Below are 18,963 nucleotides of genomic sequence, written 5' to 3'. Positions count from 1 at the left end.
GAGAGTTCACAAACTCCTTGAGAATCTGATGAATCTCTCATTAGAAAAATAAACACTTGCACACAATTTGCAAACAATTTTAAAGGGTTTATGGACCTCTTGAATTCTATATATAGGCCCTTTAAGTTACATTGCTCATTCATTACTCTTTCATCTGGGTCCTGACTATGTCATAACCTGACAGGGTGATATAAACTCACTGTAACTTCTTAAAAATTTGATGTGTGAAAATTTAGAGAACATTGTGTGTAGTATTGTACTGGGAAAAGGCCGTGTACAATGGTAGGGAGAAACTATTTTAGGAGTCAGAAAACCTAAGCTCTCAACCTAATTCTGTTATCAGCTAAATGAACTGAGAAAAGCTACTTAATCTTTGTCTCCAGATCTTCATCTATAAAGTTTGCACATATATGTGTGTTCACTCATGTGTGTCTGTGTGTATGTGAGTGAGTTGTAGTGGAAGAAAAAATTCTCTAAAGTCCTTTCTATTTCTTAAAAGTACATACATTATATAGCAAAGTGATGTTCTATTATGTATACACTTTTGTTTTGAAGTAATTAAAGATCATCCTGGAGAAAAAAAAATGTAAACTCCAAACAACATAGCTGTGACTATTCAGCAGTCTTTAATTACAAGTAGCTATACTACCATTTAATGGGGCCATTAAAAATGTATTGTCACCATAGTAACTGCAAGATTATAAGACAGCAAATTTTTCCCTGAAATACTCATGCTGAGCAGCATACATTGTTTTATGTAATAGTTTCTTCAACCTTACATTTTCTTAACTGAAAATACATAACTTTCCCTTATTTCTGAATTTATTTGCAATCATATATATATCCAAAAAAACACAATGTTTTTAAAGAATCTGCTTTATTAAAAAAAAAAAACTTTCTGCCCTGGCCGATTTGGCTCCGCAGTTAGAGCATCAGCCTGCGGTCTAGAGAGACCCGGGTTCGGTTCCCCCTAAGGGCATGTACCTCGGTTATAGTTTGTCCCTGACCCTGGTTGGTTGTGCGGGTGGCAGCCACTCGATGTGTCCTTTCAATGTTTCTCTCTCTCTCTCTTCCTCTCTCTCCCTCCCACTCCATCTGAACAAAAAAATGGAAAAATGTCCTCGGGTGAGGATAAAAAAAAAAACAACTTTCTGATACTTGGAAATATAGAGTATCTGTTGTCAAAAGTGTCATTACCCTGTAGATTGAGAAACAAAAAGTGTTCCCACTCTAGATAAAATTCTTGTGTACTTCTCCTCCCACTAACTTTTCATCCTTTTGTACCTGAATTTTTCTCCCTGTTGCCCTTTGTCCTTTGGCTCTGTTTTTCTACGCCCCCCCAACCCTCCCCACTCCTGACACTCTTCCACTTGTACATCCTACATTCTATTTCTCCTTAGGTGGTCATTAAGAACCAAAATATGAGTTGATTTGTAAAATGAACTCACAAGGTTTGCATTTTGAGAGGGAAATCTTGAAGGTTATAAATCCTTCAAGACTCAAAGAGGTAAAGCTTTAGTCATGAAAAAATAATATGGTCAGTAATTTAGAATATTTTATCCCAATCTCATGCTCCCTCAAGTAACCCTAGAAAAGAGACAAAAATGAGGAAACAGCAATGACCAAAGTTGCAATAGCCAAAGAAGTCAAGTATAGTGTCAGTCATCATTTCCAGCAAGGGCAATGGCATGGGTGTTAGAAACTTCTTTTCATTTAAAATGAAAGAATTTGAGTAGGCTGTTAAAAAGTTTTCTTCACTTTCACATCTATCCAAATGCCATCATCACTGGCATTATCTTGTCCAGATTCTTATGGACAAATGAAAAGTGTACAATCTTACCTCTTCTATTCCAGGACTTCTGTGTCCAGCTCTGATATGGTCAAATACTAAAGTGAACATAAATCACAGTTTCTCAGAACTTTTAATAAGCCATAGTAAAAGCAATGAATATGACTTATATAAACAAAACAGAGTTAGAACCAAGGCAGAGACCCAATAGTCTTACCTCCAGTGTGTAGGACTGTCCCCTAGTGCATACTTCCAGTGATTCTAGATGTTCTACTATATCTCTGTTCCAAAAATTCTTATCTGCGCAGGAGCTATCCAAAAAGAATGAAACAAATGAGGGAGGTGGCTAATTATCCTTAAGGTGTCATGAGAAACTATAGCAGAAGTTTGTCATTATCTTTTTTTTACAAAACTGAATCTATTCCTCACTAGTGTCAATATTATATGATACTTTTATGTGTAATCATAGAATGACAGAGCTGCAACGAAATCGTAGTTTATTCTAGCACAACCACTGACTATACAAATTGGTAAAATTGAATAATTTTCCCAAGATCATAATGCTAAACAATAATACAGTTAGTGCTTGCCCTCACAAGGTTGCGTTCAATTCATTTACTTACCCATTTCCCAAAACTCTAATCTATCTCATATCTTGACTTCCCCCCTTATTAGTTTGTATTCTATGAACATCATTGTAACCACTCCCTTATGCTCAATTATATTTACCCTCACTCACTCTGTTATAATCTAAGCCTCAATCATGATTAAATAAAACTTTCTATCTACTCCAGACCTAAACCTAAGCATCTGAATATGTCTGGAGAAAAGCATTCAGTTGACAGGTCTCAGTCAAGTATAGAAATATTGACCTCAAGGGGTCTCTGGTCCTTCCCTGTGATCCAACTAAATTTTTAAAGTCAATTTCTCTCCCATTCTTCAAAACACACTTTCTCCTTTAGCTTCAAGCTCTATGACTTTCTACCACCTTTATATCTTCACACTAAGAAAGTTAAAACAATCAGAAGAGAACTTCAAAACACTCCCCGCCAAAACCACCCACTCACCTCCAGATGTATCCATATATCCTGTCTTCTCTTCTATAACAGAGGATGCACTCTACCCTGTATCTAGTTCCTTCATTTCTTGATTAGATTCCACCACCTCTTTTCTACTACAGAACATTATTCTTGCAATTGCCCCACTATGCCTTGATTAATTCATTTTCCCATTCTACAAGAAACACAAGTGAATTTGTTCATGATTCCAGAATTTAGGTTGGGCTCAGGTGGAGAGTTCTTCTGATGTGTCCACTTATGAGGTCACTCATGTGGCTACAATCACACAGCAGGTCAACTAGAGAAGTAGGTCCAGCATGATCTTTCTCCTTTGTCTAGTGATTCCTAGGCCTGTTGGCTGGAGTGTCTCAGTTCTCATGCACATGGGCTTTGTAGCAGGATGTTTCTGATTTCTAGTTTGATGGTGGAACATTCCAAAAGAAAATGAGCAAAAACCACAAGACAAAGTAAGACTTTGATGAAAAGTCACACATCACTTCCACTGCATTATATTGCCACCACTTACCAGTGACAGGAAATAAAACACTCAGAGAAATGAGAGCAGAGTGAATGGAATCTACACAGACCATCTCCCAGGATCAAACTGGAATAACAACTAAAATAAAGACAAATAATCAGGAAAAAAACAACAACAACAACAGAAAAGCAGCTGGAGATGACCCATATAACCAGGGACAGAAAAAGGACACTAAATTGAGCCTAATAGAAACTGCAAAGGAATGAGAGGCAGGCTGGAAGCCCAAAGATAGCAGTTGTTTTAGCTGTGAGCAGCTTCTTCGGGGTTAACATCCCAAGCTGGCTCCAGAACACAAAGGGCCAGGAGAGATTACTAAATTAGCTACAGCTACACACCTTGGGCTCTGGCAGAGGGAGGGCAGACTGGACTGGAACTGTGTAGAGACTCAGGAGCATGGAGAGCTGGGAGGGCCATGGGAGTGTTATGCTGAATCACTTCCTCACACAACAGTAGCCATCTTACTCAAAGATCCCCTTCCCAGAGCCCCAGGGGGAAGTAAAAGCCCCTCTCCCTCAGGAATTTAATACCACCTGGCTAGGCAAGATAAATACAAATTGAGGCTCATTAACAGTCAGTAAGCATCTGTTCCACCGGCTGGAAATCCTCTTATCCTGAACACCTGAGGCAGTTTTTCATTCATTTGAAGCCTACAATACAAGCCTCATCAAGTAACCGCAACTATTAGCCTTCAGGATAAAGCTACAGGATAACTGAACCTTTCCTGGGCTTGCAAATCTACCTAGGAAAGTAGGACTTGACAATGGTGTTTAACATGGGTACTCCCGCACTCATCCAAACTCAGTAGAGGGAGCCACAACCAGTGGAACACCAGCACCCACAGGGAAAATATGGAGGGCTTCAAAATCCACTGAGACAGCCAAAATGGTGAACAAAGAAACAAATCCCAAATGAAAGAACAATACAACTCTATTGAAGATGAGATCAATTAAATGCAGTTAAACAAATTATCAGAGGTAGAGTTCAAAACCATGATCTTGAGGAAACTCAACAGCATGAGTAAGGAGATCAGCACCATGAGTAAAGATATAGAAACACTGAAAACCAACCAAATGGAAATGAAGAATGACATAGCAGAAATAAAGAACTTATTGGAGGGACTAACCAGCAGAGTAGAGGAAGCTGAGGACTGGATCAGTGAATTAGAAGACAGGGTAAAAAAAATCAACCAATCAGAAAATCAAAAAAAAAAAAAAAAAAGAGGAAGACAGCTTAAAAGAACTATGGGATAACATGAAACATAATATCTGCATCAGAGGAGTTCCAAAAAAAAAAAAAAATAGAGCAAGAGTTAGAGAATATATTTGAAGAAAGAGTGACAGAAAACTTTTATAACTTGATGAAGAAAAATGACCTGCAGGTACAAAAGCACAGAGCGCCCCAAGAAAGAAGAACCTAAACAGGCCCACAACAAAACACATAATAATTAAAATGCCAAATTAAAGACAAAGAGAGAATCCTAAAGGCAGCAAGAGCTAAGCAACAGGTTACCTACATAGGAAACCCCACAAGGCTCTCAGCTGACTTCTCAACAGAAACACTACAGGCCAGAAGGGAATGGCATGTAGTAATCAAGGTCATGAAAAACAATGATCTAAATCCAAGACTACTCTCTCCAGCAAGACTAACATTCAAAATGGAAGGTAAAATAAAGAGCTCCCCAGACAAAAAAGGCTAAAAGACTATATTAGCACCAAACGAGCACTGCAAGAAATGTTAAAAGAACTGCTGTAATTAGTAGAAAATACATATATACATAAGCATAATAAACAAAAGTGGCAATAAATAAGTACATATCAATAATAGCCTTAAATGTAAATGAATTAAACACCCTTATCAAAAGACACAGAGTGGCTGATTGAATAATAAAGCATGACTTGCCCTGGCCAGTTTGGCTCAGCGGTTGAGCGTCGGCCTGCGGTCCTGAGAGACCCGGGTTCGGTTCCCGCTAGGGGCACGTACCTCGGTTGCAGTTTGTCCCCGGCCCTGGTCGGTTGTGTGGGTGGCAACCACTCGATGTGTCCCTTCACATCGATGTTTCGCTCTCTCTGTTCCTCTCTCTCCCTCCCACTCTACCTGAACAAAGAATGGAAAAATGTCCTCAGGTGAGGATAAAAAAATAAATAAATAAATAAATAAAGCATGACTCATATACATGTTGTTTACAAGGGATCCACCTCAAAACAAAAGACTCACATAGCTTGAAAGTGAAGGGATGGAAATAAATCTTCTAAGCAAATGGAAAGAAAAAAAAAAGCTGGGGTAGCAATACTCATATCCAATAAAATCTACTTCAAAATGAAAGCTGTAACTAGAGACAGAGAAGGCCGCTACATATTGAAAGAATCAATCCAATAAGAAGTAACCTTGGTAAACATATATGCACCCAATATAGGAGCACCAACATATATTTAAAAACTTCTGGAGGACTTCAAAGGATAAATCAACAGCAATACAATCATAGCAGGGGACTTCAACACCCTGCTGTCATCATTGGATAGATCCTCTAGACAAAAAATTACCAAGGAAACAGAGACTCTAAATGATGCACTAGATCAAATGGATTTAATAGACATCTACAGAGAATGCCACCCCAAAACTGTAGAATTCACATTCTTCTTAAATGCACATGGGACATTCTCAAAGACAGACTACATGTTAGGACAAAAGTAAGTCTCTACAAGTACAAGTAGATTGAAATCATATCAAGCATCTTCTCAGATCACAATGGCATGAAACTAGAAATCAATTACAACCAAAACATTTAAACACATGGCATGTGTAAATAGCATGTTATTAAATAATAAATGGGTTACCAAGGAGGTCAAGGAAGAAATTAAAAACTTAATGGAAACCAATGAAAATGAACACAAAACAATACAAAATCTATGGGACACAGTGAAAGCAGTCCTGAGACAGAAGTTCATAGCCCTACAGGCCTACCTCAAGAAAGAAGAATAATTTCTAATTGACTTTCTAACCCTGCAACTTGAAGAACTAGAAAGCAAACAAAAATAAAAAAACCCAGAGCAAGTAGTACAAGAAAAGAAAGAGTAAACATCAGAGCAGAAATAAATGACATAGAGACTAAAAAGAAAATTTAAAAAATCAATGAAACAAAGAGCTGGTTCTTGGGAAAAATAAACAAGATTGATTAGCTAGACTCACCAAGAAACAAAGAGAGAGAAACCAAATAAACAAAATCAGAAATGAAAGAGAAGTAACAACTGACACCACAGAAATACAAAGGATCGGTAAAAAACAAATACTATGTACAATTACACACCAGGAAATTGGACACTCTAGGCAAAATGAATACATTTCTAGAAACATATAGTCTCCCAAAACTGACGCGGGAAAAGAGAGAAAACTTGAACAGACCAATAACAACTAAGGAAATTGAAGATGTAATCAAGTATCTCCCAGCAAACAAAGCCCGTGCCCTAAAGGCTTCATGGGGGAGTTCTACTGAACATTCAAAGAAGACCTAATACCCATTCTCTTTGAACTATTCCAAAATATTCAAGAAGAAGAAAGACTTCCAAATTCGTTTTATGAGGCCAGCATAATTCTAATTTCAAAACCAGATAAAGAAACTACAAGGAAAGAAAACTACAGGCCAATAACCGTGATGAACATACATGTCAAAGTCCTTAACAAAATATTAGCAAATCAAATCCAGAAATACATTTAAAAAATTATTCATCATGACCAAGTGGGATTCATCCCAGGGATGCAAAACTGGTACAATATTCGCAAATCAATAAATGTGATACACAACATAAACAAAATGAAAGATAAAAACCATATGATCATATCAATAGATGCTGAAAAAGCATTCAACAAAATCCAGCAACCATTTCTGATAAAAACGCTCAGCAATGAGGGAACATAGCTCAACATAATAAAGGCCATATATGAAAAACCTACAGCCAGCAGCATGCTCAATGGGCAAAAGCCTGGTACTAGCACAAGAGAATAGGCATATAGGTCAATGGAACAGAATACAAAACCCAGAAATTGACCCAAGACATGCTCAACTAATATTTGACAAAGGTAGCAAGAGCATACAATGGAGTAAAGACAGCCTCTTTAATAAATGGTGTTGGGAAAATTGGACAGCTACATGCAATAAAATGAAACTTGACTGCCACCATACACAACAATAAACTCAAAATGGATAAAAGACTTAAATGTGATTTGTGCATCCATAAAAAATCTTAGAAGAAAATGTAGGCAACAAAATTTCAGACATGCAGCAGAATGTTCACTGATATAATGCCTAAGGCAAGAGAAACAAAGGGAAAAATATGGGGAACACATCAAACTAAAAACCTTCTGCACAGCAAAAGAAACAAGCATCAAAATGGAAAGGGAACCCGCTATATAGGATCAGATATGCAGTTAATTTCCAAAATACATAGAGTACTCATACAACTCAACAAAAGGAAGACAAAGAACCCAATTAAAAACTGGGCAGAGGGCTTACATAGACACTTCTCCAAAAAGGATATACAAATGGCCAAGAGACGTATGAAAAAATGCTCAACATCATTAATCTTCAGTGAGATGCAAATTAAAACAACTATGAGGTATCACCTCACATCTGTCAGAATGGCCACCATCAAAAAATCATCAAACAAGAAGTGTTGGCGAGGGTGTGGAGAAAAGAGGACTCTAGTACACTGCTGGTGGGAATGCAGACTGGTGCAGCCACTGTGGAAAATGCTATGGTGTTACCTCAAAAAGTTAAAAATTGAACTGCCATTTGACCCAGTGATCCCACTTTTAGGAATATATCCTACGAAGACTGAAACACCAATCAGAAAGAATATATGTACCCCTATATTCATAGCAGCACTTCTGTAGTTGCTAAGATCTGGAAATAGCTCAGTGTCCATCAATAGATGAGCAGATAAAAAAGCTGTGGTACATATATACAATGGAACATTATGCAGCTGCAAGTAAGAAAGATCTCTATCCTTTGAGACGATATGAAAGGACCTGGATACTATTATGCTAAGGATATAAGCCAATCAGAGAAAGACAATACCTCAGAGGAGGGGGGCTGGAAGGAGGGATAAGATAAAGCAAAGAATTTATATGCAAGTATGCATAACCAATGGACATGGACAACAATGCCGGGGGTGGGGGAGTCGTAAGGTGGGTGTCTGGCGGGGGGTGGGGAAAGCAGAAACATCTGTTGCAAAACTAAATTAATAAAAATTGCAACCAAAAAAAAGACAGAATCTCCAGGCCCCACATCTCAAAATTTTCCCACTCCACTGAGAGCAGAGGGGATTTTATCAGTGGCCCAGCATGGGTAAGACTTCCACCCTAGACCAATCAGTGTGGCCAAAAAGATGACAGCTTCCATTACATGATAGTGGAGGTGCTGGTCTATAAAAAAACCGAGTGGGGGAGTTTTTTGTTTTTGTTGTTGCTGTTTTGATTAATCCTTACCGGAAGATATTTATTCTATTGGTTGTTTGTTTGTTTGTTTGTTTGTTTGTAGATAGAGTAGAAGGAAGGGAGAGGGAGAGAGAGAGAGAGAAACATTGATGTGAGAAGGACACATCGATTGATTGCCTCCTGCAGGACCCCGACCAGGGCTGGAGATTGAACCTGCAACCCAGATACATGGCCTTGACCAGGATTCAAACCCACAATCTTCGGTCCACCAGCTAATGCTCTAACCGCTGAGCAAAACTGGCCAGGGCAGGAATTTTGACTCACAAAAATCAGTAAATGTTTACTCCAGACTACATGGAAACTACTGAAGTGTCTAGGTCTGCATGCCAGTTGGTTCAGGAGTAAGAAACAGTCAACTAGCATTCAGTGCTAAAAAGCCAAAGACTGAATTACTTTTAATGCAACAAACAGTTTAAACCAAATACTACTCATTTTCTCTTTAGTCATCAAGAAGAATAGCATCATTTCTGCTTTCTATTTTTTCAATAAGGGTGCCTGAGCAGGTGGCAATAGACAGGTTCCACATAAGGATATATTAAACAGTAAATGGAAAATACTTTATTTGCCACATCAATTTTTTTCTGGTCCCCTCCAATCTTAATATATGAATGCATACATATATTTGTTATGTTATATTATACACACACACAAACTTTCAAAGAAAATTTTAATAACAGATACATGAAACACAAAAGGGTAGGAACCGCCCGGTCCAGTTTGGCTCAGCTGTTAGAGAGTCGGCCCACCAACCAATGAGTCGCGGGGTTCAATTCCAGTCAATGGCACATACCTCTATTGCTGTTTGTCCTGGCCCTTCCTGGTCGGGTCATGCAGGAAGCAGCCAGGCAATGTGTCTCTCTCACATCGATGTTTCTCTCTCTTTCTCCTCTCACTCTATCTGAAGATGAATGGAAAAATATCCTCTGGTGAGGATTACAAAAAAGATAAAAGGGTAGGAACCTTTTATCTTTTATGTAATTAAAGAAATTGTAAGCTGAAGGATGACTGTTTTGCCTATTAGCAGATTTCTATCATGTGTGATATGAAATCAAACCCTTTAGGCTTTATTTTAGTTACCGACTCCACGTCTTTGTTTTTATTAGATCTTAAAATAGGAAGCAGTGATAGTTTGAGGCAGCTAAATATGTAAAGGAAGTCAAACCAATCAATATCCAATTTTAAATGGTAAAATTTACATGTTACAATAACTGTCATATCATACAACTTCTAGATATACATGCAGTATACCTTAGGGCATTTACTTCTGTCAAGAAGCAACTTCACCAGCACAAACAATACTTTCCAAGAAGAAATAAAAGCGTTAGCTATAAATTCTGGGTAATTGGTGACAAGAAAGATCTCACTGCTCAGAATAGGCCACACCATGGTCACTGCTAGGGTTTTTGTTGCTGGTAAATTACCAGGAAGGAGAGAGACCATGAAGCTGCCTTCTTCTACACACTCCCTATTAAAAAAAAAAAAAAAAAAGCCTTCTTTTTCATGCCTTGTTATTCATCTGTCCAGGAGGATAACCCAGGAGAGCAAAGAGGAAATAAGTATAAGTATACTACAAAGAAAGAGAGACAGTTTAGAATTTTTTGAGCTATAATAATCACACCAAGGCTCATCTTTTCTTATCCCTTTCAAGGGGATGATTACTTGAGATAAGCCTCCACTCTTTTCCTACTAGGTTCAAGTGGTAGTGGTCCAGAGGAGATTTTAAACAGAAGGTGTGCTGCCTAAAATAGAGCCCTATCAGCAGTTAAAGGGTTTCATATTTTAGTCACTTGTACTTGTACTTGTTATTGAAATTTTCATATTGCTGATTTCAAGCAAAATGACATGACACACGAGACAGAAAGAGGTGTAAGCAGAGACCTCCCTGAAAGAGGCTGCATACCTGTTCTGCCCACCTGGAGAACCATAAATGTTAGCCAGGGAGTTGATCCAATTCAGTTATCTCTCCAGAATAATATCAGAAGGCTTGGGAGTCTTTGACTGTTGGTTAGTTAATTAATCAATTGGTTGACTCGGCATTTTAAAACTACAACTAAAAACAATGTTGAAAGTGACTTAACACACCTAATGGAGTGTATTACAAAGAATACAGAAATACAGTATAGAGAGACACAAATAGAGCATACACAGACCCCATGCCACTAATATAAGAGTCAACCTGGTGCTCACCACCAGCACCTCCCTACTGAGGTGCTGGTCAAGTGTTAGCCAGGAGCACCTGAAGGGGTGGTGCGTATTATGGCTTTGTGCAGATCCTTTTTCCTTTCATTGTCCAGTGTATATAACACACTAATTCTCTTTTACAGCCACACAGAATGATGTTCTATCTATATGTTGCTCACTTCCTTTCACCAAAGCTGTTGAATTTTCTTGTCTAAAATGTCCAAAAGTTCAGATTCATAAACTTTTCAACTGTTACAGCCTTTATTCAACTGTCCATAACAACATGGCTTTCTCCCCCACCCCCACTCCCACTCTCACTGCAGGTGATTTAAGGGCTACTACTCCTTCCACACCTGGCAAGAATTGACAATGTCTGCACTAAGTGCAACCTTAAGGACTCATTTCTCATTACTCAAAATTAAAATCACTTTAGGATTTCTTCCTCTGTCAAACATGCCCATCCTTCACATTTGTTGTTGAAAATTTTCAGGCCAACTAATGAGGGCATTAAACAAAGTACTCCACAGCCCTGGCTGTTTTTGCTCAGTGGTTAAAGCTTCGGCCTGCAGACCAGACAGTCACTGGTTAAATTCCAGTCAAGGGCACATACCTTGGTTGCAGTTTAGTCCCGTGCCCTGGTCGGGGTGGTGTGGGAGGCAATCAGTCAATGTGTCTCTCTCTTTCTCTCTCTCTCCCACTCTATCTGAAGATGAATGGAAAAGTACCCTTGGGTGAGGATTTTTTAAAAAGTACACTACAAAATTTATAGATTGAAGAAATCTTATTTATTTTCCAAATGTGTTCACTAAAGATTAACTTAAAGAATTTATTATTCTAGCTTCTTTGAATTTTTAAATTCAAAAAATTTTGAGATGTTGCCAGAGTTCCCAGGTTTACTGAGATGACCACATGGAGTTTCCAGTGTGTTAGAAAATGGCAAGAGCATTCTTTGTGGCTGGTGGTGCATATACCTCTGAGTTTTACAGTCTGTACAGAAGACACAAGGCAGAAAAAAAAATTTTGTAAAATGATTATCATGAGCTCTGCTCCTCATTCATAAGCATGAAGACATAGATATGGTAGAAAGCAATACAACCTTCAATTTAGACAGACCTGGGTTTGAATCCTAGCTCCATTATTTACCACCAGCCCTTATAAATTAACCACTTACATTAATCACCTTACCTGAATCTGTTTCTTTATATTTAAAATGAGATGATAGCACCTAACTCATAAGGATATTATGAACATTAAATCAGTGTATGAGACATCTAATGTGCCTTACCTCACATTCTCTTGAAACAACTTTCACTCCAGCCAATGTGCAGCTTCATGCAGTATACCACCTTCACGCAAAATAATGCAACAATAAAAGAGAGCTGCATAATTTGGAGGGCCCAGTGTAAAATGAAAACAAAAGGCTCCTTGTTCAAAATACATTAAGAATTTCAAGATAATGACATAAGTGGATTAAACAAAGCACAGAGCCCTGTGTGGCTGTACATGTTTCATGGAGCTGATCCTACTTCTCCTCCTCTCCACTGTACAAGTCAGCTGTCCCTTTCTGCCCCAGGGCTTCTTTTATTATGTGGCACTCAGACATGGGCATTCTAGAGGAGTCAGTGAATTACAACCCATGGGGCAACCCTGGAGGCTGGGAGCCAGTGAATAAATGCCACTCTCCTCTGTCACCCAGGTGGATAATTCAAAGGTACATTCTACATGGCTCCTTGGAGGTCCAGTAGGATCCAGCCTTAGCTGTCTACAGTGGTAATTGTCTGATGATGAACCCATGAATTGGCTTTCCCCCTTTCCTTCACCCACAAGCAAGTATGTCTCAGACTCTGCTCTCAGGCTTAGACAAAGCACATTTGTAAAGACCTGGCTCATCAAAGCTCTCGCAGATCTTTCTGAGCTGCAAGAGTCAGTAACCAGAAAAGAAAAGAGAAATTAAATTCTGACAACAGTCCAGAAGAAGAAATGAATAAAAGAACTTTATGCTCATTCCACCCTTCTATCTTCTCAATTCACACCTCTCCCCAACCATCTACCCTCCTTTGCTTCAATATCATAACTCGTATTCTATAAAACTCATCTGTTTACTCCTTGATACAAAATTCTAGAAATTCTATTTATTGATGTCCTATTTTTCCTGACATTCATTTGGCCTTTATGCTGCAATAATCTCACTGAAAGAGAAAACACAATCATGACTCAGGAAGGAGAGCAACATTTATTATTTTATCAATAATACAATAAACTAATTTAAAGGCAGTAAAGCACTCTCAAGACACCACTTTAAAAGAATAAAAGACAACTGGATTTTTGCTAGTTAAGAACCACATTCTGATAACTATTTTTTTTAAAGTATATATTTTACTTGTTTTATATTATGTTACAATAGTGTACTTTGCTATCCCAAAATAGTATCCTTTCTTTCATATCTGTTCTTCATCACCACAGTTATTCAATAACCTCTCTAAGAAGCCACATTAGAGCAGGAGAACTGTATAAAACAGTAAAATAACCTATGCTGTCCATATTGGCTGACCTTCCAATATGGATTCTGCTACCTCCTAGAAGCCCACCCTTAGGCAAATTACTCAGTAAAAACTCAGTAATCCAACAGGGTCCATACTGATACTAGTATAGAATTTTTCTATACTACTGAGTTAATACTACTGATACCATATATACCAAAATATATCTCAATTTTCATCACTAAACATTAAATATAATACTTTAATATATTATTATAAAAGCATAATACCATAAGTAAGTAATAAAAGAATATATTCTAGAAACTACTGAATACAATAGACTATCAATACACTAGTAAATCACAGCCTATGCATATGATAATAGCATAAATATTAGTTTGATTGTTCACACTAGTTTGATTAGTATGTAAAGATAATTCCTTGCAGAAGATTATGGTACAAAGTATCTTTATTAAAAATATTTATATAAACTTTAAAAAATTATATTATAACTTAAACCACACTCTTTTTTTTTTTCACCAAAATCATAACCTACTATTTAGAGTAAATGTAACAAATAAGTGTATTCACATATTTACTCATTCAGTAAATATTTCTGGAAGACTACTATGTACTTGGAGATAATATAAAATACATGAAAGAGAACTAACTACATTCTAGCCTTCAGGAATTTATAGTCTAGTCTGGAAAACAGACAAGTAGCAGGCAATTAGAATATAAAACATTGTATTGGGGTAGAATGTACAGAGAATGATGGGGAAGTCCAATCGGCATTAGCAGTGTCTGAGTGGAGCACTTATCCCATACTTGAGGAGTCAGGAAAACTTTCAGGAGAATACATTAAGCTGAGACTTGTAAAATGAGGAGTAGGTGTTGGGCAGGGAGGAATACAGAGATGTAGATTTAAGGCAGATAAACTATATGTAAAAAGGGATAGAAGCAAGACCGTAAAGTATATTCTTTAAGGGAAACCTATTTTAAGGTTTCATGTGGCCATATTATCCAAAGATTTTGAGTACTTTGCATTCCTTGATGTGAATAAATTTACTTTATATAAATTCACTCAAAACCTTCCTTCCTGCTGTGACTGCTCTACTGATGAGATGGATGCACCATTGATGCATTGATGCTAATAGTGTGTTGATGCGTTCATTCCACTAATGCATTGATACCATTGATGCATTGATGCCATGGATACATTGATGCATTGATGCCACTAATGCAGTCCCTCAGTGATCTTCAACCAAGAGAAACTCTTTCCCTCCCTCTTTGACAACTTAATTATAATTTTTTAACTGTTACTTAAAGTTATATGCTTTGTCTTATATAAGCTATTAACTGTAGTTAATATGCCTTATTAACTATAGGCAGATGTATTATTTCACTTACATAATTCATCTAATTTTAGACTAATTTATTTAATGCCACATTTATTTACTCCTGGGTTTCACACCCCTCTTCCTCATTCATATCTTGTGGTATTTGTGAATAATAGATTAAATAATTATTTTTCATCAATACCCTTTCCAGCGGTTCTCAACCTGTGGGTCACAACCCCTTTGGGGGTTGAACGACCCTTTCACAGGAGTCGCCTAAGACCATCGGAAAACAGACATTTTCGATAATCTTAGGAACCAAGACACCACTCCTTTATCCGTCTCCAGGCGGGTCCACCCACATGCATATATGCTCACATACAACATGAGGAACTGGATTAAAGCATCACGGCATTAGGAAGGTTGAGAATCACTGCATTAGACAATAATGATAATTGATCATTTGTTTCAATGTAGTTTATTTTATATATTACTGTAATACCAAGTTTAACTTCTTCCTTGTATATGCTTTTATTATTTCCAGTTTGAGGTACTATCAGAAAATCCTGTTGCTCTAATTTTACCACTGAAATCCATAACCTCAGAGGGTTTAAATATTTAGTTAAAAGCTGAACATAAAGATTATTTAGCTTATTTTCAAATAAAAAAAAATTTAAGCTAAAACCTAAACTACTAGGACAGTTTTCAGTTTTTATTGTATTTAACTTCTCCAACTCCCAATTTTGGTTTCCTCAGCCTTCAAATGGAGAGAGTAATGTCTACATTCTTAACAAATCAGGAGAGCATAGTGGTCAAAAAGAAAAGCTCTCTCAGATAGATAAGGATATAACACAGAATAAAGCCCAAAACCAATCATAATTATTAATTAAACAAATGAATTTCCAAAACTAAGTGTAAATGTGGGTCATTAAAAAATAAACAGCTTCCTAGAAAAAAGAAGTTTATTTTTTTCAGGTAGCTACAAGTTTTTTACCATTCAGTAACCTCTATTTATTATACCACAATCAAGGGCTTCTAACATGGACCTACAGCAGTTTTTATGACTACACCAACCAGAAACAGGCTATTACTTTAGTGTGCTATTATATAAATTTTCTTTTAATGATTCCTCAACCCTATCAGATGCAGCCAAGGGAAAAATATTCTCTCTCTCTCTCTCTCTCTCTCTCTCTATATATATATATATATATATATATATATATAGTCAAAACTAAATTTCTACTATCTTTCTCAAAAGTAAGGAGCACTGTCCTAGCCAGGTGGTTCAGCTGGTTGGAGAATCATCCCATATACCAAAAGGTTGCTGATTTGATTCCAGGTCAAGGCACATTGCCTAGGTTGCAGGTTCAATCCTTGGACAGGGCACATGTGAGAGGCAATGATCAGTGTTTCTCTCTCACATCAATGTTTCTTCTCTCTCTCTCTTTCCCCTCTCTCCCACTCTCTAAAAAATCAATAAACATATCCTTGAGTGAGGATTTTTTTTTTTAAGTAAGCAGTGCTGGGCACTCATAATAGGATTAACTCAGAAAACAAATACAATGTATAAAGTTAACTAATTTAAAAAGGAAATTTCAAAAAATCATAAAGAAAAGACAAAAAAAAAAAAGTAGGAAGATGTCCAAAATATATAAACAGACAATTTACAGTAAAGGAGAAATAGAATAGCTCTGGAGTATATGAAGTAATATACAACTCCACTCAAAATAAGAGAAATGCAGGAGGAGGAAAAATGGCAGCAGAGTGAATGGAAGCCACACAGACCATCCCTCAGGATCAAACTGGAATTACAACAGTGATAAAGAGCCCTGGCCGGTTTGGCTCAGCGGCGTCGGCCTGCGGTCCGGAGAGACCCGGGTTCGGTTCCCGCTAGGGGCATGTACTTCGGTTGCAGTTTGTCCCCGGCCCTGGTTGGTCGTGCGGGTGGCAGCCACTCGATGTGTCCCTTCATGTCGATGTTTCTCTCTCTCTCTCCCTTCCTCTCTCTCCCTCCCACTCTATCTGTACAAAAAATGGAAAAATATCCTCGGGTGAGGATAAAAAAAAACAAAAACAAAAACAAAACAGTGATAAAGAAAAATCATTGGGAAAAATCAACTGGAAAGCAGCTGGAGAGAACCTATATAACCAGGGATAGAAAGAGAACACCAAATCGAGCCTGGTAGGAACTGTGGAGGCACGAGAAGGCAGCTGGGAGCCCAAGGAGAGTAGCTGAGGGTTGTTTTAGCTATGAGAGGTTCCCGCTGAGAAAGTAGTGGTCTTAAAAAGCACAAAATCAACTTAAGAAATATAAGTTAAACAACAAGAAAAACCCAGATCAAGTAAAAGGAAATAAATAATAAAGGTCAGAGCAGAAATAAATGACATAGAAACTAAAAAAAAAAAAAACTAAAAGATTAGTGAAAGAGAGCTGGTTCTTTGAAAAGATAAACAAGATTGATGGACCCTTAGCCAGACTCACCAAGAAACAAAAAGAAAGGACCCAAATAAACAAAAGAGAACAACTGACACCACAGAAATGCAAAGAATCATTACAAAATACTATGAACAATTATACACCAACTTTAAACCAGGTGTAAATTAAACAAACTAGGTGAAATGGAAAAATTTATAGAAACACACAGTCTCCCAAAACTGAACTGGGAAGATATAGAAAACTTGAACAGACCAATAACAACAAAGGAAATTGAAGATGTAATTAAGAAACTCCCAGCAAACAAAAGCCCAGGCTGGGATGGCTTCACAGGGGATTTTTACCAAATATTCAAAGATTATCTAATACCCATTCTCCTCAAACTATTCCAAAATATCCAAGAAGAAGGAAAACTTCCAAACTTATTGTGTGAGGCCAGTGTAATTCTAATTCCAAAACTAGATAAAGACACTACAAAGAAAGAAAACTATGGGCCAATATCCCTGATGAACATAGATGCCAAAATCCTTAACAAAATATTAGCAAATCAGATCCAGCAATACACTAAAAAAAAAATTATTCACCATGATTGAGTGGGATTCATCCCAGGGATGAAAGGCTGGTACAATATTCACAAATTAGTAAATGTGATAATACCACATAAGCAAATGAAAGATATAAACCATATGATCATATCAATAAACACTGAAAAAGCATTTTAAAAAATCCAGCACCCATTTCTGATAAAAAAAAGGCTCAGCAATATGGGAATAGAGGGAATGTATCTCCACATAATAAAGGCCATGTATGAAAAACCGACAGCCAACATCATAATAGAGGGGCAAAAACTAAAAGCATTTCCCTTAAGAACAGGAATAAGATAAGGATGCCCACTTGTGCCACTCTTATTTAACACAGTTCTGGAAGTCTTAGTCATAGCAACTAGACAAGAAGAGAAACTAAAAGGGATCCAAATTAGAAAGGAGGTAGTGAAACTGTCATTATTGGCAGATGACATGATATCATGCATAGAAAACCCTAAAGACTCCATCAGAAATTTACTAAAGCTAATAAATAAACTTGGAAAAGTAGCAGGATACAAAATTAATATCAAGAAGTCAACAGCATTCTTATACACCAATAATGAACTCACAGAAAGAGAAACTAAAATATATATATACTATTTACCATTGCAGCAAAAAAAATAAGATACCTAGGAATAAAGTTAACCAAAGAAGTAAAGGACCTGTTTTCAGTAAACTACAGGACATTGCAAAAAGAAATAGAGGAAGATATAAAAAAGTGGGGTCATATACCTTCTTCATAGTTTGAAAGAATTAACATCATTAAAATGTTCACACTACCCAAAGCAATCTATAGATTCAATGCAATCCCCATCAAAATACCAACTACATATTTCACAGAACTAGAACAAACACTTCAAAGGTTTATGTGGAACCAAAAAGGACCCTGAATAGCCACAGCAATCTTGAAAAAGAAGAACAAAGTAGGTGGGATCACAATACAAGATATTAGGTTATACTACAAAGCTACTGTAATCAAAACAGCCTTGCACTGGCACAAGAACAGGCATATAGAACAGTAGAACAGAACAGAGAACCCAGAAACTGACCAAAGACATTATGCCCAATTAAT

The 18,963-nt window shown here is 37.2% G+C and overlaps 1 long non-coding RNA gene across 2 annotated transcripts; it reads right to left on the bottom strand.

The window, feature by feature from the left end:
- Window positions 1-1,841: 1,841 nt before the first annotated feature.
- LOC118618976 lies at window positions 1,842-12,385 on the bottom strand. 2 transcript variants are annotated; one of them, XR_004957116.1, is made up of 3 exons: window positions 12,342-12,385; window positions 2,007-2,100; window positions 1,842-1,887 (listed from the first exon to the last, which is right to left on the bottom strand). It is a non-coding gene; the product is annotated as an uncharacterized LOC118618976 (long non-coding RNA). The 2 variants fall into 2 exon arrangements; XR_004957117.1 differs by lacking the exon at window positions 12,342-12,385 and adding an exon at window positions 2,857-2,908.
- Window positions 12,386-18,963: the final 6,578 nt, after the last annotated feature.

Source organism: Molossus molossus, unplaced genomic scaffold, assembly GCF_014108415.1.
Source record: "Molossus molossus isolate mMolMol1 unplaced genomic scaffold, mMolMol1.p scaffold_m16_p_6, whole genome shotgun sequence".
NCBI lineage: Eukaryota > Metazoa > Chordata > Mammalia > Chiroptera > Molossidae > Molossus > Molossus molossus.
The sequence above is the reverse complement of the archived record's forward strand: the minus strand, read 5'-3'. Positions and strand labels throughout refer to the sequence as shown.